This window comes from Marmota monax, unplaced genomic scaffold (genome assembly GCF_021218885.2).
Source record: "Marmota monax isolate L192 unplaced genomic scaffold, Marmota_monax_Labrador192_F-V1.1 WCK01_AAM20220418_F8-fsc00284, whole genome shotgun sequence".
NCBI classification, from domain to species: domain Eukaryota; kingdom Metazoa; phylum Chordata; class Mammalia; order Rodentia; family Sciuridae; genus Marmota; species Marmota monax.
In genome coordinates this window covers 707,755-720,286 of record NW_026694275.1, presented here as the reverse complement: position 1 = coordinate 720,286, position 12,532 = coordinate 707,755, and the positions used below count along the sequence as shown (strand labels likewise).

Sequence of the window (12,532 nt, the reverse complement as noted above, 5' to 3'; positions counted from 1 at the left end):
CCTCAGCCTCCAGAGCCACTGGGATTACAGGTGTGTGCCACTATATCTGGCCTACTTCTCCATTCTTTACCACTGAATAAAGGTTTTCTTTCTCCCCAGAACTCATCTCTCAGATGTTGGTTTTCCTGTGGGATTTGCTTCCAAACTTGGGTTTAGTAACAAAAGTACTGGGGATATAGTTCAGTGGTGTGCTTGCGTAGCATGCACAAGGCCCTGGGTTCAATCTTCAGCACATCCCCCCCAAAATTCCAAATCATCATTAATTAAAAAAGGACAAAGTGCTGGGGATATAGCTCAGTTGGTAGAGTGCTTGCCTCACATGCACGAGACCCTGGGTTCAATCCCCAGCACCACAAAAAAAGAAAAAAAAAAAAAGGACAGAGTCCCCAGGCATGGTGGCATACACCTCTAATGTCAGCAACTTGGTAGCCTGAAGCAGGAGGATCAAAATTTCAAGGCCATCCTCAGCAATTTAGCAAGGTCTTAACCTTGCCTCAAAATAATAAAAAAAAAAGTGAGAGGGAAAAAGGGTTGAGGATGTAGCTCAGTGTTTTATAAAGTGTCCCTGTGTTCAATCCCTAGTACCACAGAAAATAATTAATTAATTTTTAAAAACAGTCATTCCTGGTGAGCTGGTGACAATGTTAATATGAATGAAATAAACAAGAGTTACTTTACTCATTCACTTAATAAACATTTAATGAGCCAGGTTATTCGATAAACACCAAAGATACAACATGAATAAGACATAGTCCCCTCCCCTGAGGAGCTTAAATCATTTCCACACAAGCCATACATATACAGACACACACACATCAGTCAACCAATTTTTTTAGAGCTTAATATTGCCTTAAAATTCTAGTAACACACTCTAAATTTTACAACTGATTAAAATAAAGCACCAGGTGTGGTGGCACACACCTGTAATCCCAGTGGCTCAGGAGGCTGAAGCAGGAGGATCCCGAGTCCAAAGCCAGCCTCAGCAAAAGCGAGGCATTAAGCAACTCAGTGAGAACCTTTCTCTAAATAAAATACAAAAAATAGGGCTGGGGATGTGGCTCAGTGGTCGAGTGGCCCTGAGTTCAATCCCTGATAACCCCCCCAATTTTTTTTTTTTTTAAGCACAGAGGGGCTGAGGTTGTGGCTCAGTGGTAGAGCACTTGCCTAGCATTGCGTAGGGCACTGGGTTAGATCCCCAGCACCATATTAAAAAAATTAAATAAAAACATGAATGGTGTGACTCCATATAACCAGAGACATGAAAAATTGTGCTCTATTTGTGTAATATGAATTAAATTGCATTTTGCTGTCATATATAACAAATTAGAATAAATAAAATGAAAAAACTAAGTAAACAAGATAAAGGTATCACAACTAAAAATACTTTTTTAAAATAAAGCATAGAAGGCTGGTTATGTGTCTCAGTGGTACAATGCTTGCCTAGCAAGGCCCCAGGTTTAATCCCAGCAATGCAAAAAAAAAAAAAAAAAAAAAAAGAGAGAGAAAATCAAAACTACACTGAGATTTTATCTCAGTCCAATTAAAATGGCACTAATCAAGAATACAAGTAACAATAAATGTTGGCCAGGAACCAGGGAGGAATTCTTTGGTCTGGTGTTTCTGGTCATGATACCTGGTAGATGACTAGGAATAGAACCACCATATGATCCAGCTATACCACTTCTCTCCTCAGTATTTATACAAAATAATGAAAGTCATCATTCTATAGAGATATATGCATACCCATATTTATATCAGCATAATTCACAGAACCCAAGTTATAGAACATAAATTAAATTATGTCATCTCCAGGAAAGTGGATAGAACTGGAGAACATTATGGTAAGAAAAATAAGCCAGACTAAAAAAGTCAAGGTTCATATGTTTTCTCTCTTATGTTGAAGCCAGAGAGAATAAGGGAGGAAAAGGATCTCATGAAAATAAAAGGGAGACAAGATAATGGAAGGGGATCAGGGGGAGGAAGGAAGGGAGGCAAAAGAGAGGTAATGGGGAATTAAATTGATCAAATCATGTGCATATATATGTCACAATAAATCCCACTATCATGTATAAGTATTATGCACCAATAAAAATATTTAATAAAATAAAGAACAGAGTAGTCAACTAACTTGCCCAAGATCAAAGCTATTAATAGCATAGCCCTGAACAGAATCCATGGCAAATGCATTCTTCCGCTTTGGCTGGCACTACATGTCTCCTTTGGCTGGCACTACATCTGATACTGGACATCCAAACGTTTATTGGATGTCCAGTATCAGATAGACACTGGACATCTTTCTATGAATACAAAGATAAGTGAGACAATCAAAGCCATTAAGAGGATCACACTATCAAGAGAAAATGAAACAAATTACATAATACTATGCTAAGTGGTATGAGTACAAAGGACTGAGTAAATCTGCCTATTTGAGGGATAGGATTAGGAATGGCAGGATAGGCCTCACTGAGACATGATTTGAGGTGGGCCTTCAAGGATAGATTAAAGATTCCCAGGCAGATATTAAAGGAAATAACATACCCGAGGGAGAAACATAAATATGTGGAAAAGGATGGTGGGTTCAAAGAACCATAAGTTCTTATGCACGACTGAAGAAAAAGATAAAGGATGGTTACAGGAAACACCATTAGAAAGGTGTGCAGGAACCAGATGGAGTGGCACACACCTGAAATTCCAGCAACATATGAGGCTGATGCAGAAGGATTTCAAGTTCAAGGCCAGTGCTAGCAACTTAGCTGTCTCAAAATTTTAAAAAAGGAAAGGGCTAGAGATGTAGCACAGTGGTGAAGCACCCCTGGTTTCAATCCCCAGTACCAAAAAAGAAAAAAAAAACATATAGGGGCCAAAGCCTGAAAGATACTGTATGCCACATTACGAAGGTTTAATTACCTTGTTCATTCAATCTCTTTATTTCAAAAACTGTATCATTTCTATCTAATTGGTGCATACCAGATGACCCCAATGAATATCTCAGTGAGATTTCAGCACAGGCTATATAATAGACATACTCATGATTCTATAAACTATGTTGCCCTCTGTTGGGACATTTCTTAATAATTCTGCCATTCCTAATATAAGGATCCCACTGTGGCATTTCAAGGAATGAGAAAAGACAGCTCAGGGAGGCTTCCAAATAAATGAAGTCCTTTGAGATTCAATGAAAGACAATCATCTTAGGTGACTTTTTCTACTACACTTTTTAGTCTAGACCTGTACTGTCTAATAGGGTAGCAATACTGAGCTCTTGAAATGTGGGTAATCCCAATTGCAGCATGTGGGGCTGGAGGGTAGTGGGAGAGCACCTGTCTATTTTGAGCACTAGAATCCCAGTGATAGAAAAAAAATTAAGATGTACTATAATTACAAAATACATACCAGATTTCAAGGACTTGGTACAAAAAAAAAAAAACAGCCAATCATGATGGTACATGCCTACAATTGTAGAGATTTAGGAGGCTGAGGCAGAGGATTGCAAGTTTGAGGCCAGCCTCAGCAACTTAATGAGACCCTATCTCAAACAGGGCAGAGGCACTGAGGATCCAGCTTTGTGATGGAGCACCCCTGGGTACCAAAAAAAGGATATAAAATATCTCAGTAACTTTGTATATTGATTACATGCTGATACAATATTTTGGATATGCTGGGCTAAAAGACAGTATTGAAATTATCATTAAAATTAATTTGGGGGCTGGGGTTGTGGCTCAGTGGCAGAGCACTTGCCTAGCACATGCAAGGCACTGGGTTTGATCCTCAGCACCACGTATAAATAAATAAATTAAATAAAGGTATTGTGTCCATCTACAACTGAAAAATAAATATTAAAAAAATAATTTTATCTATTTATTTTTACTTTTTTAATGTGCCTACTAGAAAATTTAAACTTACTTTTGTAACACACCTTATATTTCTATTGGATAAGACTAGTATATATATACACACTACTTCTATTGGACAGGATATATATATGTGTATGTATATATAATATATATTATATATTATACACACACACACACACACACACACACATTGTTTTCTGCAGTCTTTTGTTGTGGTGGTGGTGGTGGAAGCACTGGGGATTGAACTCAGGGCCATTCCTACCACTGAGCTACATCCTCATCCATTTTTTTTTTTTTTTTGCAACAGGGTCACACTAAGTTGCCCAGGCTGGCCCTGAACTTGTGATCCTTCTGGCTCAGTGTCCCAAGTAGCTGGGATTATAGGCACACACCATCACACCTGGCTATTTCCTGAAGATTTGACAAGCCAAATTAACTAATATCTATCTTCCTAACAATCATTATAAATAAAACAAAAAGAAAATGTAAATCAATACTGTAATAGATCATAAGGGTATTTGTGTAATAACAAATGGAAAGAAGATAGAAATTTAGAGAAAGGAGAATAAAAATTTGTCTCCAAACTAACCACAGGAAAAAGGAGCTAAAATGCTTGATAAACAGTTGCCATTATTTAAGAATTAAACCTATTACTGCGAAGGACAACTGGGTTAAATTATCTCATTAAAAATATTTTCTTGGGCTGGGGCTGTAGCTCACTGGCAGAGTGCTTGCCTAGCATGTGTGAGGCACTGGGATTGATTCTCAGCACCACATAAAAATAAATAAAATAAAGGTATTCTGTCTATCTACAACTACAAAAATTTTTAAAAAATATTTTCTCAACACCATTCAACTTCTTTTTGCTATTTCCCCTGTTAAATTGCCTTCCATTTTGAATGGTCCTGATGCTTGCTCTTGGGAATTTTTCTCAATCAGGCAGTAAAGCTTAGGAAAACCCCCAGCCCAGTTTCTATTATTTCTTAAATTAAGAGTTTGGGGGGCTTGGAATGTGGCTCAGTGGTTAAGCACCCTTAGGTTCAATCCTTGGTACTAAAAAAAAAAAAAAAAAGAATTTGGGCCTTTCAAAAACTTGTCCTCCATAAAGGAAATACTCTAGACAATCTGCTGAAACCTTGTTATAAAAGTATTTTGCATCCTAGCAATTCCACTCCTAGGTATTTTCCCCTAAAGAAATGAAAACCTAAATCCACTTTATTATTATTATTATTATTATTATTAGTAGTAGTAGTAGTAGTAGTACTAGTAGTAGTAGTAGTATTACTATTTGGTACCAGGAATTGAATTCAGGGGCACTAGAACACTGAGCCGTATCCCCAGCCCTATTTTTTCTTTTATGTATTTTATTTAGAGACAGGGTCTCACTGAGTTGCTTAGTGCCTCACTTTTTGCTGAGGCTGGTTTTGAACTCGAGATCCTACTGTCTCAACCTCCCAACCCCCTGGGATTGCAGGTGTGCACCACAGCACCCAGCCTAAATCCATTTTTAAAACTTACACATGAGGGGCTGGGGATGTGGCTCAAGCGGTAGCGCGCTCGCCTGGCATGCGTGTGGCCCGGGTTCGATCCTCAGCACCACATACAAACAAAGATGTTGTGTCCGCCGAAAACTAAAAAATAAATATTAAAATTCTCTCTCTCTCTCTCTCTCTCTCTCTCTAAAAAAAAAGAAATGCCTTTAAAAAAACTTACACATGAATATTCATAGCAACTTTATTCATAATAGCCAAGAACATCCATCAACTGATGAACTGATAAGCAAACTGCAAAGTACTCATTCAGAGGAATACTACTAGGCAATAAAAGGAATTAACTACTCATATATGCCCCAATAAGGGTGAATCACAAGACAATTATGCTTCATGAAAGATACAACAGAAAAAAAAAAAACTAAACATACTGAATGATTTTATTTATAAACTAATCTACAGTAATAGAAATCAGAAAAGTATATGAAGTAGAGAGTGGAGGGATGGGGAGTGACTGCAAAAGGGAATGAAGCCTTTTCTAAGGAGATAAGAATGTTATATTTCTTTAAAGGCATGGTGGTTAGACAGGTTACATTTGCCGCCAGGTGTAATGACAAACAACTGTAACCCCATCTACTAGGAAGCTGTGGCAAGAGGATTGCAAGTTTGAAGACAGCCTGGAAAACTTAGCAAGACCTTGTCTCAAAATAAAATAAAAAATTTAAAAGGTATGGTGATGTAGCTCAATGGTAGAGTATTTATCTAGCATATGCAAGGCCCTGGGTTCAATCCCTAGAACCACAAGAGAAAAAAGCATTAAAATGAATCACTACATCATTATATACAGAGAAAGATGATCATCATCCCTGAATCTAAACAGAAAGAGTATTTTGTGCTCATCATATGAAATCTAGAACTGTGTTCTGTTGTAGATTCCACACTTAAGGAATAATATGAAAAGAATAGAGCAGTTCAGAAGACAGCACACAAAATTATGAGAAGACTGATGAGAAACCATGTAACATGTAACAGTATTCTTCAATACTGAACAAAAAGACATGTTCCATCTGAAGAAGGGACTTCCCATAGGACAAGGTAAGTATATTCAAATAGTAGACAAACTGGCATGCAGAAAAGGAGATGAATATATTTGGCCTCTGTGGGGTATAGCTTACACCAGAAATCATTTGGAATTAGTGATATAAAATATTGGTGTTATGTCAATTCTTCCTAAGAAGCAAATGAACTAAATGAATCGTCACATGGCCTTTTGTGGTTCATTTTGTTTCATTTTATTTTTATCATTGTTTGTTTGTTTTACAGTTTTAGGAATTGAAAGCAGGGCTTAGCACATGCTAGGAAAGTGCTTTATCAATGAACTACATCCCGAATCTTTGTGGTTCATTTTTACAAAACTTGACTAAAAGGGTTATATGTACAGAAAAGAAAACTCAAATTGCCAATAGATCCATGAAAATAAACTCAACTTTGCTAATTGTCAGAAAAATGTAAATCCAAACAAGACCCATGTAAGGTGGTAACATTAAGGAAGATTAAACTGGCTGAGAGGTATATTAAAACTCTGTAGCATCTTTGCCACTTTTCTGTAAATCTAAAGTTATTTCAGGGCTAGGAGTATAGGTCTGTAGTAGAACGTGTGCTTAGTATGTAAGTGGCCCTAGGTACAATCCTCAGCACCAAAAAACAAAACAAAGTTATTCAAAAAATGTTAATTAAAGGGCTGGGGCTATATAGATCAGTGGCTGAGCACTTGCCTAGCATGTGTGAGGCACTGCGTTCAATCCTTAGCACCACATAAAAATAAATAAAATAAAGGCATTCTGTCCATCTACAACTACAAAATTTTTTAAATTTTAATTTAAATTTTTTTAAATGTTAATAAAAACAATACCCTAATCCAACATGATGAAGATTTATTAAGGAAGTTGGGGCCTAATCCGACATGATGGAGACTCCTCCGTCTATACCCAAAGAATTTAAAAACAGCATACTACAGGGACACAGCCACATCAATGTTTATAGCAGCACAATTCACAATAGCTAAACTGTGGAGCCAACCTAGATGCCCTTCAGTAGATGAATGGATAAAGAATATGAGGTATATATACACAATGGAATATTACTCACCATTAAAAGAGAATAAAATCATGGCATTTCCAGGTAAATGGATGGGGCTGCAGAATATAATGCTAAGTTGCCGCAGTCTGGCTGGGCACAATCAGGAGCCACTTGTCAAAAGAAACTAACTTTATTTTTAGAACCACACACGCCAAACAAAACAGCCTCTCAGGAAAAATCCTCAGAGCCTCAACTGCCACCACCGGCTTTCCACAAGCCTCTCTCTCCCACACAAGCTTCTCTCCACCTCCCACAATCCTCCTGCTCTTGAGGCCGATTGGCTGGGTCATGTGGGCGGAGCCAAAAAAGTCCCCCAATGAGCAGCTCCGTGGTCTGAAAGGGCAGGGAAACAGCCCAATGAGCATCACTGCAGAGGAGCCAATCAGCTAGATGTTGCTGGGGCCGCTGTGAGCCAATCATCAGCCGGCAGCTGGAAGTTTGCTGGGGCCCCTTCAGCTGTGGCTCTCAACACTAAGTGAAATTAGCCAATCCCAAAAAAACAAATGCCAAATGATTTTTCTGATTTAAGGATGCTGATCCATAATGTGCTGAGGGGGTGGGGGATGAGAGGATTAAATGAACTCTAGATAGAGCAAAGGGGAATAGGGGAGGGAGAGGAAGTGAGGGGGATGGGGTAGGAAAGACGGTGGAAAGCAATGGTCAACATCACCCTAAGTACATGTATGAAGACACAAAGGATGTGACTCTACTTTGTGTACAAGTAGAGATATGAAAAATTGTGCTCTATATGTGTAATATGAATTGTAATGCATTCTGTTGTCATATATAACAAATTAAAATTTAAAAAATAATAAATTACTTTAAGATTAAAAAAACAAGAATACCCTTCACCCTTGCAAAGTTTTAAGTCTGACAATATCAAATATTAGCAAGGATTTGTAGAAGGAGAAGGGTAAAAGATAGTATGAATTGTTTAATCTATTTTGGACAGCCATTTGGCAATATTTATAAAGTTAAAGTTGCTCATAGCTTTTGATCCAGCATATATATACTGCACTGTCTAGTAGGGTAACCACTAGCCACATGTGACTGACTACTGAATACTGTGGCTAGTCTAAAATGAAATATGTTTTAAGTATAAAATACACACTAGGCTATTTAACACGTATGAATCCCTGGGTTTGATCCTTAGCACCAAAAAAAAGTATCAAACTCAAATATTTTGTACCAAAAAAAATGTAAAATATCTCAATAATTTTTTTAAATATTTTAAGTTGTAGATGGACACAATATCTTTATTTATTTATATTTATTTGTATATGGTGCTGAGGATCGAAGCCAGTGCCTCACACATGCAAGGTAAACACTCAACCATTGAGCTACAACCCCAGTCCCTCATTAATAATTCTGTATTGATTATATGCTTAAATAATAACCTTTAGGATATGCTGAGCTAAACAGTGTATCATTAAAATTCATTTCACCTGTATAACTCTTTTTATTTTTTTTTAACATGGGGGTGTTTAACCACTGAACCATATCCCCAGCCCTTTTTATTTTTCATTTTGAAACAGGGTCGTGTTAAGTTGCTTAGGGTCTCAGTAAGTTACTGAGCCTGTCCTTGAATTTGTGATCCTCTTGCCTCAGTTTCCCAAATTGCTAGGATTATAGGTGTGTGCCACCATGCCCAACTCTGTTTAATCCTTTATAATGTGACTACTAAAAATATAAAATTATTTATGTTTGCACTATATTCTAGCAGGACTGTCCTAGAGCCTCACCCCCTAATAAATCAACTTAGTGAGTCGTGCTAAGCACTATTTATTTATTTATTTTTAGCAACAGGGATTGAGCCCAGGGGCACTTAATCATTGAGCCACATCCCCAACGCTTTTTTTTTTTTTTTGAGACAGGGTCTCAATAAGCTGCTTAGGATCTCCCTAAATTGTTGAGGCTGGCCTCAAACTTGTGATCCTTACACCTCAGCCTCCTGAGTCTCCAGGATTACAGTTGTGTGCCATCACACACAGCTCTGGCTGATATTATCTATTACATTTTTTGTTTCATTTAAAAATGCTGAACAGCAGGGTGCAGTGGCACATGCCTGTAATCTCAGCACTTCGGGAGGCTGAGGCAAGAGGATCACAAATTTGAGATTGGCCTCAGCAACCTAGGGAGGCCCTAAGCAACTTAGTGAGATCTTGTCTGAAAACAAAAAATAAAAAGGACAGGGATGGGGACTGGAATTGTGGCTCAGGGGTAGAGTGCTCGCCTAGCATGTGCAAGGCCCTGAGTTCAATCCTCAGCACCACATAAAAATAAATAAATAAAATTAAGTATTGTGTCCAACTACAACTAAAAATTAAATATTTTTAAAAAGGGACAAAGATGTATCTCAGTGGTAAAGTGCCACTCGTTTCAATCCCCAGTACAAAAAAAAAAGATAAAAAATAGTTTAATTCAACTTGTGCTACAGTGTATATGTACTGGGATGTGGCATAAAACATATTTTATTGCCATAGATGGTGGCAAAATATGTTTGAAAATCCTTTCAAAACACCCCAAAACACAACATTCATTGTAGTGTTGTAGTAACAGCAAATATTTGAAACAATTCATATGTCAAACAAAGGAGATTTAATAAATAAACTGTATATTTACATTTAGTGTACTACTACCAATCAGCAGTGGAAATAAATAATCTAGAATTAAAATATACATATGAGTAAATATTCAAAACACAACCCAGAAATTAAAAATAAAACAAAAACCCCACAATTCTGGGGAGGGGGGCAAACAGAAACATAAATTGCAGGAAAAACACATAAAATGATATTTATTATGTAAACTTTAAAAAGAGCCAGACATGGTGGTGCATGCCTGTAATCCCTGTTACTTGAGAGGTTAAGGTAAGAGGATTCCAAGTTTGAGGTTGGCCTGGGCAATTTAGTGAGATCATGCTTCAAAATTAAAAATAAAAACCAATGAGGGGCTGGAGTTGTGGCTCAGTGGTAGAGCACTGGCCTAGCAGGTGTGAGGCACTGGGTTCAATTCTCAGCATATGTAAAAATAAACAAATAAAATAAAGTCATTGTGTCCATCTACAACTGAAGAAAAATATTTTTAAAAAAACAATGGGTATATAGTTCAGTGATAAAGCTTTCCTAGGTTCAATCCCCAGTAGTACAAAAAAAGTGTTACATGCAATATTTTAGTTCTTTGAAACAATGAAATATCTGATGCATATGGCAAATTGTTAAGATTTGACAAAAGTTAGTGGTAGGTATATAGCTGTTATATTATTCTCTATATTTTGTTGTGTGCTTCAAATGTTTATGTAAATACAAGGTCTCAAATACCATATACTTAAGTTATAATCCCTATTTCACACTTATACCTTTAAGATAATATATCCTAAATTAAAACTTAAGGTAGGAGTAGTGGGCTTTATCATTTTTAATTTTTTTTTAGTTGTAGTTGGACACAATACCTTTATTTTATTTTTATGTGGTGCTGAGGATCTAACCCAGTGTCCCGCACGTGCTAGGCGAGCGATCTACCACTGAGTCACAACCCCAGCCCTGGCTTTAACATCTTTAAATATTTTTTTTTTTAAATTTCAGTGTTGGAGAACCCAGGGCCTTAGGCATGCTAGCCAAGCACTCTAACCCTCAGCTACCCACTCTCCCCTGCCCTGTCATCATTTTAAAATGAGAAACGTTAACAATATACTGACCTAAACTTTTTAAAAATATTTTTTAGTTGTTGATGTACCTTTATTTTTTATTTATATGTGGTGCTGAGGATCGAACCCAGAGCCTCACACATGCTAGGCCAGTGTTCTGCCACTAAGCCACAACCCCAGCCCCCTAAACTTTTTTTTAAATCATAGATTTGTAGCCACCTTACTTTCATATATTTATCATTATGTGATTGTGAATGTATCACACGTCTTTGTTTCCCCAGGAACAAAGGAATGTAATGTAAAAACTCCCATATCTAATCCGGGCATGGTGGTGCATGCCGGTAATCCCAGCCTCTAGGGATTATTACTGAGGCAGATTATTACTGATTGTGAGTCCAAAACCAGCCTCAGGGAAAAAAAAAAAAAAAAAAAAAACGAGGAGCTAAACAACTCAGTGAGACCCTGTCTCTAAATAAAATACAAAAAAAAGGCTGGGGATGTGGCTCAGTAGTCAAGTACCCTTGGGTTCAATCCCTGGTACCCCCCCACCAAAAAATAAACTCCCATATCTGGCTTGGTTGTGGAACCTGGTCAATCAAATTGCTTTCTATTATGAGAGTTCCCATAAATACCATACATGGATTACCAATTTTCAAATGAGTTAAGACACAATAAAACACCACTTAAACTTAAAACTACACACTTAAATAAAATCTATTTTTCAGGGTTGGGGATGTAGCTTGGTGGTAGAGCAATTACCTAGCATGTGCAAGGCCTAGAATTCAATCCCTAGTACTGCCAAAAAGAAATTTTTCCCCTGATAACTATGGAAAGGCACTTCAGGATCTTGCAGTAATTCTTTTAAAATGTACTTTTAATTCAGTAGGTTTCTATTTTATATTAAACCAGTGTTATTTTTCATGTCATAAAAATCCTGAAAAGACAAGTTAAAAATTATGAACACTGTTTCCCTATACTAGCTGATAAAAATTTTCCAGTGTCTTTATTCTGTATCATTTTTGGTTCATATAAGAGAAAAGCTGGAGTTATGGATACTCCAAAGAGTCAAAATTCTGAAACAAAATACATTTAGAAAGTGCTAAATAATGCAACAGTTTGATTATTTTCTTTACTACTGCAAAGTTAGATACCTTTAAAGTCCATGAAACGAAAGTCGATACCGTCCATTTTTAAATCCCTTGCTCTGCCCTACAAAATAAGAAAATAGTTGAATATCCTGTCCTTTATCTTCCAGTTTCTGGATAAATGTCTTTCCAAACATTTTTTCCTGTTACTTGTTATCCATAGGGTGGGGGCTGGGGGGGGAGAAAGTTGAAAACATAGAAAAATTAGTGAAAGACGGGGCCAGATTAATGTAGGACATGGCCACGCTGTCTTACAAC

The 12,532-nt window shown here is 37.1% G+C and overlaps 1 non-coding gene across 1 annotated transcript; it reads left to right on the top strand.

Moving 5' to 3' along the window:
- Positions 1-282: 282 nt before the first annotated feature.
- Positions 283-356, top strand: Trnav-cac (transfer RNA valine (anticodon CAC)). Its single transcript has one exon. It is a non-coding gene; the product is annotated as a tRNA-Val (tRNA).
- Positions 357-12,532: the final 12,176 nt, after the last annotated feature.